Source organism: Pinus tabuliformis, chromosome 3_2 (assembly GCF_031772625.1).
Source record: "Pinus tabuliformis cultivar Carrire ecotype Pingquan chromosome 3_2, CPIR1, whole genome shotgun sequence".
NCBI classification, from domain to species: Eukaryota; Viridiplantae; Streptophyta; class Pinopsida; order Pinales; family Pinaceae; genus Pinus; species Pinus tabuliformis.
In genome coordinates, this window is record NC_142302.1 from 1049751699 (window position 1) to 1049767439 (window position 15741).

The window sequence follows — 15741 nt, forward strand, 5'->3', positions numbered from 1 at the left end:
TCAAAATATTTGAGTTTTGGTGTGCTAATTTCAGATTACAAAGGTGTGCTCTTTACAAATTTTCCTTCTCTTTAAGTCCCATAGCAAAGAAAGAAGCAACATATTATACATAGCCATCTGCTGAGTTTTCAATCCAGGAACCCAAAGACAACAATATTGCAATATGTGCCTCCTCATCCCTGTGTTTTTTTTCCAAGAAAGTTATTAAAAAACAGATCAAATAGTATACTAGAAAAGAACCTATCAAAAAGAAAAAAAACCAAACTTGTGCAATGGTTGTAGGACTAGGAGTTATGTTCACATCTTGAGCCCTTGTTGGACCTGTCATTCAAACAGGGAAGTTGTCCATTGTTTAAATATTTTTTTATAAATTTTTCCTGTCAACGACCTTCATACACTCAAAGATTAATTTCTCCTTCTACACCACCAAACATCTATCACCACGTAGAATCCTAAGAGAAAATTAAGGTGCCATATCAAGAAAAAGGACTAGGAAACCACATTTGCACTCCTCCAAGGGAATAATTATGGATTTCAAACATCAACATCATAGCTAGTGTACATAGGCAAAAAATAGGATATAAATGCAAATGATGAAATGTCCATTGGGACTGAAATGTCTCATATAGACCATTTTTCCATCACAAATGCCTTGGACCAGGCAGTTAATGCTTCCAAAATGTCCTCCTTGTTAGTATTAATGAATAGCAATGTGAGACACTCAAAGCAAATAAATCAACCTTTGATTCCTTTCACAACTTCAATAAGAAGGCATGTGAGTGCCATGTTCAGCATGTTACTTCCATTTTTCCTGGGATTATGACTTTCTACAACAAGTTTCCCAGGGGGCACTTATGTTTTGAAAGTGAACATGGGTGTTTATCCTTGTCCTCCACTATCTTCACAAGTTTTGATCAACTGGTCTTCCTTCATCACAAATATATTTATCTAGGCAGTTGTTGGTCTTGCTTCAGCAATGGCCCAAACAACTAGTGAGTATCCACATCTACAGTCACGAGCAACAAAATCACCATCGACACTCGTTACAAAATCACCAAAGTTGGCTTTGAAATTTGACTTGTTATCCCTTTCCATATCAAGTTTCTCTGCGATAATTTGTCAAACCAAATAAAAAACTGAAATTAGAGTGAGGAGGTAAATGGAGAAATTCTAGAAAATATGGTGTGTACGTCGAGTATATTTTAGACACATAATATAAATGTTAAAAATATGTCTATTGAAGGTTATGGATTGGGAAAGTTGCAATATCACTGAATTACTCAATTTTCCAAAGAAAAAAACATAGTCCAATAATGAATGTTGTCAACTAGATTCAGATTGGACTTGAATCGTTACATTGTGCTTATCATTAAAAAAATCAAATTTTTATATGACCTTAGCAGCAACTTTGATGCTTAAAAAAACATAGCTTACATGTTCTAGTCCAAGAAATCCTATTGCTAAGAAAACAAGTTTTGCTTCTATAATTTCCTTTGTGCCCTCCATCTCTTTCTACCGGAACTTTCCACTCATTTTTTTCCCATTTGACCTTAATCAATTCAAGCCCTTTATCATTTCCATTTTCATTATCTATAAACCTTTTTGTCAACACTTCACATGACATGGGATCTTTACCAAACTTGGGAATAACTTCCTGGTGGACATAATCTACTTGGAAAACCTTATGTCACTACCAAAAAGTGAACAAAGATAGATAATCATGGAATTATTCTAGGATAAAACATGTTAGAAAATAATAGATAACTAATTTTTATTCAGATGAAAATGAATAAAGACAAACCTGAGGCCAAAGATTCTGAGGAGCACGAGAATTGGGGGTTGTGGAAGGAGCTCCAAATTCACAACATTGCTACATCCATGCCTTATGGTTGTTGCTATACAATCAATTCCAATGTCTCCTCCTCTAATGAAAACAAGCCTTTTCCCTTTTGTAGAAATAAACTTTTCATCTCGAAATCCATTGTCCCACAAAATCTTAGTATTTGAATGAAGAAACTCCATAGAAAAATGTATTCTCGTTAATTCACGACCAGGCATAAGGAGATCCTTGGAATTTATATATATAAAATAATTTGACACTGTACAGCAAGGGCCTCGACTCCTATGGGAAAAATGTGAATTGAAATCAAATATAGAAAGTGTACCTTGGTTTTGTTGCACCACATGCCAAAAGCAAAACATCATTTTGAGTGTGAATCTTCTCCACAGATAAAAGAGAGTCAACTCCAACATTTGCATTCATAACAAAATTAACACCTTCCTCTACCATCAGATCAACATGTCGTTGGATAACATCAAGTTTGTTTTTCATATTAGGAACTCCATACACCGTCAAACCTCTAAGTTGATTAGCACGTTCATAAACAATGACAAAGTTCCCATGAGCTTTATTAAGTTGATTAGCAACAACCAACTGGCTTGCCCATTGCCCACTATAACAAGTTTCTTTCTACATCTAATGACCCATCCATATCAGGATCTACTTCACCACATCATAGAAAACAGTCAGATTATTTTCAAAATGATAAGCATCATAAGAATTATAAAGGAAGGACACATACCTTGTTCTCTTCTCGGGTGGATGTGGAACCATATAACCTTCTTCAAAAGTTTTATCATTGATGGCACATTGAATACTTTTAATAGATACTGTATTTTCAATTATTCCTAGTACACACAAACCTTCACAAGGGGTAGGGCATACACATTCAGTGAATTCTGGAAAATTATTTGTTTCCAACAGTTGGTCCAATGCTTCTCGCCAATGCCCTTGGTGCACTAATTCATTTCACTGAGGTATTTTGTTCCCAAGAGGACATACACTGTTATCCTGCATGGAGGAAAAAGTTTCACACATTTAGAATACAAACAAGTGTACAATCTAAAAAAACAAAAAATATACATGAACAAGGAATGTAATTAAGAAGCTTTGCAATATACAAAAAGGAAAACACTCAAACAATGAATATAAGTTATAACATATGAAGTTTGAATTGTATAACTACATTATGTTTCAATTTCTATTTTAATAAATAATTAGGGGCAAATAAATGATGTCTGGACTTTAACTTGATGACAAAAGTGGGTTCCACAATTCATACACCTACCTGATTGTGTCTTCAGTAGTGGCCCTGGTTTGTTTTCCTCAACCACTTCTTTCCAATCATTCATCTATGTTGCAACATCTCTATATGCAAGACTCTCACTCTCATACATCAGAAAACCATGGTGCTTAACTACATTATCTATTTTTGTAGGTCTTTGTGCCACCACTTTCTATTCACTTTGTTGCAAACTAGATAGAAACGTTAGCCCCATGACAAAGCCATCACACTCAACATTTATACAACTTAATATTTGATGACATTGTCAAATCATTTGAACGAGTCAAGGATTTTATAGTGTGGAGTTAATACTTGATAAAAATGTACCTTGTAAGCCCTATGATTTTTTTTATGTTGATTTGAAGCAATTTTTTCCATCCTCTTCAATTCCTTAAAAGAATTTTTCTTCATCTAGTCAACCTCCTCTGCTTCCTTCACAATATTCCTAACCTTAATTTCTTGGAACACTCTATTGCACTATTTTGGGATGACCCATTTTCTGGTTGAAAAGTCTGGCTTTGTCATGTAATTTCATCCGCTCACCCTTCACCTTATTGTCTCATGAATTAGAAATAAAAGAAACATCCCTGTCATGATTTAGAACTAATCATATCTCTTCAATTTGGTCTGCGACCCCAAAAACTAATTGAAAACTGTCACTTCTATTATTTTCACTTGCAAGTCCTTAAGCCTTATCTTCAAGAGAAACCAATGTCCCAAACTCATTTATCCTTCTGTCGTCTACATCCAAGTTGCATGTTTTGGGGGAAACTACAAATATGGTTTTCTTTGTCCTTACGCTCTTTTCTGCTCCTTGTTGTGACTGTAGTGGGTTCTTCACTATAGACTTAAGCACGTAACATGGTTACAGTGAGTTTTCTTAACATTCAATGATCTCAACACTCTCAAGTCTACGGATAACTACATAATCACCTAGATTGTTGATAATCCTCCTGCCTACTTGTATAAAAACTATTCCTTCTTTTCATAACTCTAATGGACAAAGAAAAGAATTGAATTGCAACATAAGATAAACAAGTAAAATTATGCTTTGACGAACACACTCAAATAAACTATTGCAATACATAGTATTACCTGGGCTCTGTATTCTTATCGTTTGCACGTGAAGGCCAACCTCTCTTCTGAAAACCAAGACCATTGACCAACAAGGGCAAGATAACCCAAACATAAATACTATAAGATATAATTATTGGAAAATTTCAATTTCAACTCAATTCAAAGTTCTTGGAATCTAATGTAAAACCAACCAATTCAGACAGTTTAACCCTAAAAGAGGATGGTCTAGCCCTTGAACTGGTTTAGTGACTAGTTCCATACCAAACTGGATGGCTCGGTACAGAACCAATTCAACAAGCCAATTCAATTGGTTTATCTCTCTCTCTCTCTCTCTCTCTCTCTCTCTCTCTCTATATATATATATATATATATATATAAAATCAATATTTCATGTAGTTTCTAGTAAACTAGTTCATAAATTGATTCTAAGGCAGATGCTTGCTTGGACTCGAAGTAAGAGGTGGGTTAGTTGCACTATTATCTTTTCTAACCATAGTCGAGAAAATTCACTACCTTTTTTCCCTTATGAACAATTGATCTTTGTTCCATCCATGTAGGATTCCTATTGCTTTTTATAGATTCCCTCCCTCTTTGACTCGCTTACCAGCAATTTAACAATTCCCATGTCTTCAACTAGCTTTAGAATGTTCCATAAGTCTTGATTCCTTGTGGGTTTTTTCTCAAACACTTAGATCTGGGTCCGGAATTGGGTGTTCCAGCCATGGGAAACCTCAAATTACCCACTGTGTTGTGCATCTATGTTCAGGTCATCCCAACAATTTGGATTTCCATCCTACCCATTTTCTCTGTGAAGATCAGGGACTCCATAATAGATTCAGTTTCTAGAGGCATGCTTATGTTTGAAAATTTTGGGGTCACTCACACAGGGCATGTTGAAATCTTTGTAAAAGATTTGGCATGGGTGGGCACACCACAAGGCGGTGATCTAGATCTCTCCACGATGGGTTTTTTCTTATTATCAGATGAGAATTTGGTGTAGTTTCTAGTAGAATTGGAGGAGAATCCCAATTATTGTGTCCTTGACAGTCATTACATCACACCACTGTTCAACTTCAAGGAGCTGCATGCAGACAATACATATAATAACTCATACCATGTTGTAGATGTCAATGAGTATAGTCTTTTTTTTTTTCAAATTGTCAATCTTAGTACATAGTTTCAATTAATGTCCACACCAAAATGTACAACTTGGAGGGCAATGTGAAGGATTTCCTTCTACAGGTCATACCCAATTTCCCTCACTTTAGTTTTGTTTCTTTGTTTTGTATGCAGTTTTCCTTGGGGTTTCGATTTATGTCTGTGGAAAACAAAAGGCCACGGTGCATAGAATACATGTTATTATGTGTACAGTGCTCTTGTTCAAAGCACTGAATCTGACCTGTGTAGCTGAGGATAAATTGTATGTTAAGAGGACAAGGACTGCCCAGGGATGGGATATTGACTTCTATGTCTTTGGGTTTTTTAAGGGCATCCTGCGCTTTGTTGTAATAGTTCTCATAGGTACAGGTTGGTGAAGAAAGAAGAAAATGGGTTGGTGAAGAAAGAAGAAACAGACAACTGAATTTTGAACATTAAGGTTGCAAAGTGGTATTCTATTCTTCCCATGAAATGAAAAGCTAACGATGTTTAAAATGAGAAATCATGTGATCTTCAAAAATAGTTCACCAGCTAATTCCCATTTGTGTACCAATAAGATTGCTTTAAAAATAAAACAACAATAAAAAAGCTAAAGGCACATGCACAATAGTAAAAAGATGTTGCAAATATTGTTTGGGGCATATATCACCAAAGGTTTAGAAAGATACCTTTTATAAATAAAATAAAAAAAGATCAAGAAAAAAAAAAGAAATTATCACCATACTTAAAAAGACAAAAATATTCCATTTTTTCCTTTTTTTAATCTAAAACACCAACAGTATAAAAAAATCACATTACCACATAAATATGAAAAGAAAACTCATATTGGCCAAAAACCAAATTGTAGCCAAAAAAATAAGCAAAAGAATTAAAATTTTCACACTTTAACAGTATATTGTCTCACCCTCGGAAATATTTTTAGTCAAGTCATGATATATTACAGATATATCACAATCTTTTCAAAAGATCACAATATATTCAAATACCTCAAAAATCATGTATCTTTAGGCAGAGCATATCAGCAATGTGAAAAAATCATGAAAAATAACCAATTTCAGCAATTTTTGCAACACTGGAGGAAAAATAAAAAACAAAAAGGAACATGAAAAGCAATAGAAATTCCATGCCACATATAGATTGCTTAGTTTGTAGAGGCCTATATATTAAAAGAGGATACTTTAAATTTTATCTGGAAGACTTCAAAGCAAATGTAAACTTTGAGTGGTCTTCTTCGATGCTAATTTTTATATACATCCTATTAAGCACAAGAGACCATTGTTAAAGGAGACAATACCATGAAACGAACATTTCAAGATTTTGCATTATTTACCTTTAATATGTTATCTTAACTGAAAAGACAATGCATTTGCCAAGAAAATTGGAACATTTGAGGAGGAACATCAACAAAAGTGGTGTTGGTTGTAACTTGTGATATTTATACCCGTGACAGGGGATGCATTCATGTTCTATCAGAGCATATATAGTCTCAAATTAGAATTTATTTGCAACATGACAAAAAGGGAAATGCATTTGGTTCATATGGTCATGTACATGATTTTAATTACATTATGTACAATAATCATAAGGGATAAGAACCCATGATAATTGTTGCACTCTTTGAACACCAGTTGATTTTGGACATGTCACATGAGAATGTATTGTTGGAATTCATTTTCATTTGAATTGAAGAAAACCATTGCCCAAAAGTCTTTGATTGAATCTATGCTTGATGTAATGTCAGAGAAATTGTCAAAGTTAAAACCTGTTAAAATGATAAATCGTGGACAAGATGGTAATGTTTCTTGGAAAAGACAAATATTACTACAACAGAATTCTTTCAGTTGGTTAGGAGCTAAATGACTCTATTGAGGGGTTGTAGAGATTCCTAGACTTTCCAACACAAAATTTTTAAACATTAAATAGAATAATATGACCCATAAAAAGGCTCTCTTACATGATCTGGCCAAAAATAAGATAAAGTAAGTCTTTGGTTGTATCAAAGTTGTTAGACTCTGACTTGAACTTGGCAAAGACTTGGCTCACCTGGTGTCACATGGAATGAGTCAATCTTGTGGACAAGATCGACCTCCCTAGTACCTAAAGATATCTAGTGACAAGCAAGCCAATCAAAAACTATCTTTCTCTAAATATGCAATTTATAAACAAAGGCAAACAAGTGTTTTAGGCCTACCTTGGGTCCAATGCAAGTTTGTGGAAGCCTAGCTCCTTTAATCCAAATGAGCTCCCTTGTAGAAAATCTGCAAACACAAACAAGCACACAAATTAAATAGCACCTGAAAAGCCAATATCATAAAGCATACTTATCATGATGATCAAGGAATTCATGAAACAAATGACATAAGACAATTTGTTGAGAAAAATGAATCCGATTGTATTAATTCAAATCAAAGAAGAACTTTACAACTTGTGCCTTGATGCTGTACAAGCTCCTCCCAGGGTCTAGCAAGAAGTCTCCTCTACTTTGACAAGTTTCACTCTCTTCCCAATGAAGCCAAAAAGGTATGTGATCTCTCCTCTCAAGCTTAACTAGGAAGTCTCAATTCCACCAGCATTTACCCTAAAAAATGTTCAGCTTCTAACCTCCCTAGGAACCAGCCCAATGCCTTAATTTATAGTGCAATGGAGGGAAGTTACTAGGTCCTCCTTCAAAGGGATAAAGCCCTCCTTCAAAGGGATAGCTCCTCTCATCAAGGGATTAGCTCCTTCTCTTTTGGGATGCATGAACCACCTAGGAGCGCTCCATCCACGTCAAGATTCCTTCTAGAATCATCTAGAATTAACCCAAAATGAGTTTTTTAGAATAAACTTGCGCCTTTTTGACTTTCACAGGGGTCCGCACCCACTCCTTTAGAAACAGAGCGGGCAGGTCCGCAGGTAATATGAACAGGGGGTGCGAGACCGCAGGCAATAGTGAGAGAAAGTGCAGAACCAGAACTTTATTGATTTTTAAAGGTCTTTCTCTCATTTTCAAAGCTTGACATGAAGAGCTGAGTTTGAGACTTGCTTAGGAGGACAGTATGAATGATGATAGACCCATATTTTGTGTAACACCTGGAACTTAGGAAGAATCAGTGACCTAGAAAAACTCTGGTCAAGAATGGGCAAGCCTCGACAACTACCAAAAAACTCACATATTGGGAACAATACATAGTAATTGTGCACAAAAAATATGACATTCCCAATCCATATAAAGTTATAAAAGAACATCTTGTGCACAAATTCATAAGATCATCTCATATTATATGATAATACAACATTTGACACTTGATATTTATCTGCAAGGCATGATTGACCCTCCAAAATGTGTTTAACCCTTCATACTTCCATAGAGGATCTTCATTTGCACACTTAGTTGGATCACAATTCTAGCCTCTAGACTCTCAAGTCTTGAGCCAGATCACAAGTCTAGCCTCTAAACTCTGAAGTCTTGAAAAGTGAGCCAAAGTTTAACAAGTTCAGACAAGTCTCAAGCTAAGTATGATCCAAGTAACATGGCTCAGTGGAGACTTGGGAAGACCCATGGGGACTCATGGGTTTCCCATGAGTCAAACCTATATAGATTTATTTGTACTCAATTGTAATATTGGAGAACTTGTCAAGGATAAAAGTTGAAACCTGTGAAAATGATGCAATAGGAAGAAATCATGGAGGTAGAGTTTCTCGGAGAAATCAAAGAACTCTTCCAATTGGATGAGAGACAAATCATTATGTTATAGGGGTTGCAAATATTCTAAGGTTTGTGAGCTTCAAGCAATTAATCATTAAATAGAAAAAGGTTACACAATGCAAAGGCACTATTGCAAGATTGGGCAAGAAACAAAATAAAATAAAATTATACTAATGTCCACAAATGAGCTAAATAAGTCAATTGAAATGAAGAATAGCAATTAACAACAAAATGGAATACCTAGAGCACCTACAAAAACAAGAAACCAAGAACTGTCCATGTTCTCTGTGCCCCAATTGTGTATGAAGGGTTAAACACATTTTGAAGGGACCTAAGAACCTTTAATGGTTTGATAGAGTTTGATAGAGGTTCCCTTCATGCTCCGCCTCTTATGGTCTTTGGATTCCAACCCTCCAGTCCTCTCACTACTGTATAGCCGTCCCGACACATCCAGAGTACTCACTAACCTATTGCAACAATCACCCTCTTCGACCTGTCAATTAACCCCCGCTCATTCCTTTGTGCAGCCTTCACCGGTTGTCACTACCCATTACCCTTGCAATCAGCTCGAACCTCTCTACCAACCATCAGAGCATCACTCTACCTTAGAAGTTGACTGCCTGAACCACAACTCAGTCTCCAGCGTATCCAGCATCAACCGGTCAAACCTCATCTCTGCCTTATCAATCGAATCCCCCCCAAGATCCCCATCTGATCCTCTCGATTAAGATCTGATATTTATCACTTTCACCTCCATTTTGACTTCTCACGACTCTCCCTCACCCAACTCAACATTCAGCCCTATCACCTCATGAAACGCCACTCTTCCTAATTATGTTCCTGATCCATTCAATTCTAATAAATAAAAAAATTATGCGTCTTCCTCCACTTCCTATTCTCCCTCCATTCATGTGATCAGCGTGGCAGCTAGCCCTAACCCTCGATCTCTATCAATCGACTCCCCCCAAAGCTCTCCATTTGATCCTCTTGATTCATATTTTTTATTTATTACTCCCGCCTCCATTTCGACTTCTCATGACTCTCCCTCGATCAACTCAGTAGTATAACCTCTCACCTTGTGAAATGCCACTCTCCCTAATTATGTTCCTGATCCATTTGATTCTAATAAAAGAAAAATTATGTGTCTTCCTCCAGTTCTTATTCTCCCTTCATTCTTGCGATCGGCACGGAAGCCAACCCTAACTCTCCATCTCCTACCTACTCTTTACCTAACCCCTCTCCCTCTTACTTCGATCTAGCATTGCCCAATTTGATTCACTCTCGGGTCTCTAAACACCCCCACACTTTTATCTAATTTTTTTTTGCCTTCCCCCACTATCCCTCTCTATTTATTACTAACTCAAACTACAGTTTGCATCACACTAATTCATCCTTCTCTATAAGGTCTGATTTCCCCCATGGTCCCGCTATCAACATCTCAAGTTCAAACTCTAATTCTAATTCAAATCATATTAACGCGGATCAATCTAATATCACCCATAATCCCTCTCTAAATCAATTAAATTTTAATTTGGATCATGCTAACTCAAATCATTCCAATTCTAAGTCGGTTAATACTTTAACCAATCTGATTTCTAAAAATTCATCTCCTCTTAATGTAGATATTTCTAGTTCAATCAATAATAATCTTAATAATTCTTTATTAATGGCTAATTCCTCTTCTACTCCCTTAGTCTCCTCTTCCCCCAATTCTAGACCTTCGTATGTGGTGAACCTCTCCTCACTCTTCATCGATCCCCATACCGTCAACCCCTAGAAAAAGGCTTCAAATTTTCTCTTGATCCTCACAAGATTCTCATTGAAGAGATCCTTTGTTCCATAGATATTATTGCCCAACACCTCCCTCCTCACATTGTGGAAGAAATTAAGTGGAATTGTGGTAGAATTTTGTGTCATGTTAAACCGCCTAGCCCTAACTTATATAAAGAAGAGTTCCAGGCCATCAAGTGCCTCAATGATAACCCTCATGTCCTTGTCCTCAAGGTAGACAAAGGTAAGGCAGATAGATCAGTGGAACCTTTATCTTTAAAAAATAAATTTCAAGAGTATTGGAGATATTAGAAGCAGTTTCCAACCTGCAATATTGAATTTCTAGTAATTCAATAGGAGGAATAGAAAAATATGTCTAGATCTGAAAAAAATTCAGATCCCTTTTAACAATAGCATTTAAAGTATCATCCCCCTTCTAACAGGACATTTGTTCACCTTTGAGAACCCAACAAAACTCACCATTTCATGAGTTTGAAGATCTTGCTCCTGACCAAGAAAGATGACTTTGAGTCACATATATTGGCATTTAAGTTAAGGGTGTTGTAAGACTGTTACTTGTCTTAAATGAGTTGTTGGAGATGAAATCAAGATATGATGCAAATCCCTTTGAAGATATGAATTGGCAGAATTATCCCCATTCTAATAGGCGATTATTTCACCAGTTTGAGACCTTCAATATTTAACGTGTGATCATGATGAGTTAAAATATTTTTCCTGAAAAGAAGTTTATGCTTCCAGTAACATGGATTGACATTGAAGTGTGTCATAAGACTGTTATTGTCTCAACCTTGTTCATTTAGAGGTGTTGTTGGAGACAAGAAAAATAAATAATTAGAAACTACAAGATAATGGATGCTATAAAGCCTAACTATGTGTTTTTGTGCCTTTAACTAGCCTACATTTGCATCAATTGACATTAAAAAACCAAAAATCTTGGGAGTTTAGGAATTTTTGTATCATTGCACAGATTTCATGAAATGTTGAAGTATGTTTAAGAATGAATAATGCCAGGTAAATAAGTAAGTAAGTAAATTTATTAATATCTAGCCGATGACTAGAGAAGTCAATGGGACTAAAGAAAGGTAGAGTCATTATGACTATAATGTGGGAGTGCAAGCGCATCTCTAAAAAAAGGCTAAAAAATAACATATAGAGAGAAAGAAACTAGTGGTAGTGTTGTTGTGACACATATATAAGAGACCATGGTATAATACAAAATACTCAATAGTTTGTGGCAAGATATAGAATAATAATAGCCTGCTAGAAAATAATGGGTGAGTGAGATGGTAAGGTCTAGAAATGGAGCTAAAGATGTCAAGGGAAACTTCAAAATATATATACTAAAGGTAGCACAAATTTTGGAATATATGTTTGATCACTGAAAAAGGTATATAGAAAACCTATGTTAAATGTATTGAAAAACATATTTGAGAGCTTTATTAAGGATGAGAAATGTCAAAAAGTGCAACTTCAAAACATCCATCTTAAGCCAGGTCAAATTTTTAAATAATCATTTAATCATTAAAAAAGGTATACGAAAAAGTTAAAAACTATCTAGTTTACTAAAAACAGATTTTTAATTTCATATTTTGTAAGAGATTATGTAAATTTCAAAGTCAAATACCTCTCCTTCATTAGTTCTTCCTTTTAGACTATCTATATTGGTAGATATACTACACACACCCCACCCATGAGTTGGATGGTGGTATATCTATGAGACAAAATGAACAAATTTCCTCTCACATGGCTAGCAGACATGTGACTTCTACAAAACCTCAAAACATTTCTGCTCACTACATCATATGACCACCTGATTCATCTCAAGCAACAAATCACCATCCTGAGTTTCTTCACCTCAACCTAATGTTAGGAGAGACAAGTCTTCTCGCTCTTCTCCCTTCTCTTCTTGCTCCACAAATCCTCCGAGGATTGTACAGCCAGACCCCCTCAACCGTAGGTACTCTCCAAATGGCATCATTAAGATTTACATCAAGCCCTTCACAATGATTGATGAAGACAATTAGGAGGCCTATTCTCCCTCCTCTTCCTCTACTTTTATTTCCACTAATGGTGTCAAAATGGAGCTAGGGCCTTGCACCTCATAGTTTTTTACTAGCTCCAGTGGTTTGTCATGTGGTTTGACAACTCATGATTTGTATATATTATTCATTATGAAAATACAACACTTCAAGAGTAGGCTGGATGCATTGACATAAAATCTCACTAATTAGGAATAGGATTGAGTTATGAAAAAAAATTAAAGAAAGTGAGAAGAGTAATGAACTAAACACCCATTAGGTGGTTGTTAGAAAACTAGAAAGAAATTAATTTAGTCAAGACTATTGAAGATTAATGGGGGAATGGTAATCCCCATTTGCAACAGCTCATTTTCTCTGTTTTTCTTCTAGCTAATAACTTATTTAGGACTAGGTATAGGCATTTAGTTCAAATTCGCAACACTAGAAATGAAGTATTTTTTAGCAGATCTAGATGACTAAGTGTTTACCATATTTCCTCTAGTAGCCTCCATCTACTTTGTATCTTCATTGCTTGTGCTCAATTCTGTCAAGATCCATGTTGTTATGCTAAGCTAATTTTTTTCTAGTCTACTCATTCCATTAAGTTATTAAACTTTGTCATACTTCGTTAAGTGACTACTCCATCTCTTTATTGACCACAAATTACATAATGTACATAGCATTGTGCTAGAAATGAAAAAGTAATACCTAGTACTTACTGGAAATTGTAGGAAACAAATGTTAAAATTTTGAAATCATACAAGTCCATGACTAATGCTCGTATAGATAGCCATTACTAGTAGTCCCCACAAGAACACAATCCATCCTTAAAATGATGAAACTGGTTTGCATCCCTTACAATAATTTATCGCTTCACAATCTCGGAGATGAACTTCGTTGCATTGTGATAGTCATCACAAACACGAAGGTTTTTTGTTATTTGTATAGTGCTTCCAAGGTTTATATTGATAAGAGAAAAAGCTATGGCTAACTTTTCACTGTGACTGCACAAAAGGTGTTCCTTCACTTCGTCCTCAACATTGTGTAGTGTAAAGGTTGTTTTAGGGACATATCCTGACTCCTTCATCTTCCCAGCCAAAGTCTCCAACATTTCATAGATTTCATTTGTTTAAGCATGTGATCTGTCTCCTGTAAGGAAACAATGTACCTTTTTATTTAATTCAACATAACTGCATCTTGGTATCTTTTTCAATCCTCGGTCTTTCATTATTTTTCTCACTTTTTCTACACCATACCAATTGCCAGCCATGGCATAGATGTTTGACATCAATGCATAACATCCAAAATTTTCAGGCTCTAATTCAAGGAGGCATTCAGCTACATGTTCTCCTAATTGAATATTACAGTGAATTTTAAAAGCACCAAGCAAGGCTCCCCACACACTAGCACTAGGTTCTAATGGCATGTCTTTTATGAATTTCTCTACCTCGTACAGACATCTAGAATGACCAAGAAGGTCAATCATGCATGTATAATTCTCTACTCTAGGCATGATAGAGTAATCTAGATCCATACAATGAAAGTATTGCCAACCTTTATCTATAAGGCTTGCATGACTGCATGCAGATAAAATACCAATAGACATAATATGGTTAGGCTTCATTCATATCAGTTGCATTTGGGAAAAACATTCCCCTACATGCTCACCATAACCACCAACTATTGAATTCCATGAAACTATGTCTCATTTAGACATCTCATCAAAAAATTGGCATACTAGTTCTATTTTTCCACATTTGGCCTACATATATATGAGAGTAATCCCACTATAATATCAGGCACAAATCATGTTCTAATATTATAACCATTGATCCACTTAGCCCATTGCATGTTAATTGGGCACATGTTGATAGCACGTTCACCATGGTTACAGAATCAAGTTTAATGCGACTTGCCTGTTTCATTCGTCTAAGAAACATCAAAGCTTCATTTGCATTCTCATTGAACACATATCCAATAATCATGGCAATCCAAGAGACGACATCCTTTTCAAGAATTTTGTCAAGCACAACAAACACAATATCTATACTCCTACACTTTGCATACATATCGATGAGTGAAGTTACAACAAAAACATATAATTCAAATCCACTTCTAGTTATGTAATCATGGATCCACATGCCTTGTTGCAGAGCTCCTAAATGGGTGCAAGTCTGGATGAAACTCACCATTGTAAACCAATCATGCACCACATATTCCTTTCGCATTTCATCAAACAATCCTCTTTGACGCCCTCTTCCAGAAGTTGGGCCAAGCCCTTCAAACCCTCTTTCACCAGAGCTTCATGAATTCATAGGGACAAATCCTCCAATCCATCGTTTTTCTATAAAATATCCACCAAATTGTTGACGTCATGGCTACTGGACTCCGATACTAAACTCACAGGACAACCCTGAAACAAAACCCCAACAAATTCAATGGCATTTTAGTTTAGAAACCAAATACTGAGAGAAAATGGCTCCAAACCCCCCCAAACACTTGTGAATCCACGTGGAATTTTGATGGCATATATTTACATTAACATGTAAAATGTCCCCCTCCCTCTCTCTCTCTTTGGTTTCTTTCCCACTCGGTGTTGGTTTCCAATAATTTAATTGTATGGGGTGATAGCAAAAAACATTTGAAAATGTTGTATGACAAGATACTTCGCCCTCTTTTTTTTAAGTTTTTCTTTGATTTTTCCCTCCACCACTTTGTTTTGTGTTAAGATATTGAAGAGCCTTTATCTTTTTAAACAGTTATGAAGTTGTGAATTTGAAGAGAATTTTTTCATTTTTCTTGGAAAATAAGAAAAAAAAATTCTTTTGTAAAATAAGAAAATGGAAAAATAGATTAATTCGTCTTTTAAGATATTTTTAAGATT

The 15741-nt window shown here is 35.6% G+C and overlaps 1 pseudogene; it reads right to left on the minus strand.

Moving 5' to 3' along the window:
* Positions 1 to 827: 827 nt before the first annotated feature.
* LOC149184200 (glutamate synthase [NADH], amyloplastic-like) lies at positions 828 to 3192 on the minus strand (annotated as a pseudogene).
* Between the last annotated feature and the right edge of the window lie 12549 nt (positions 3193 to 15741).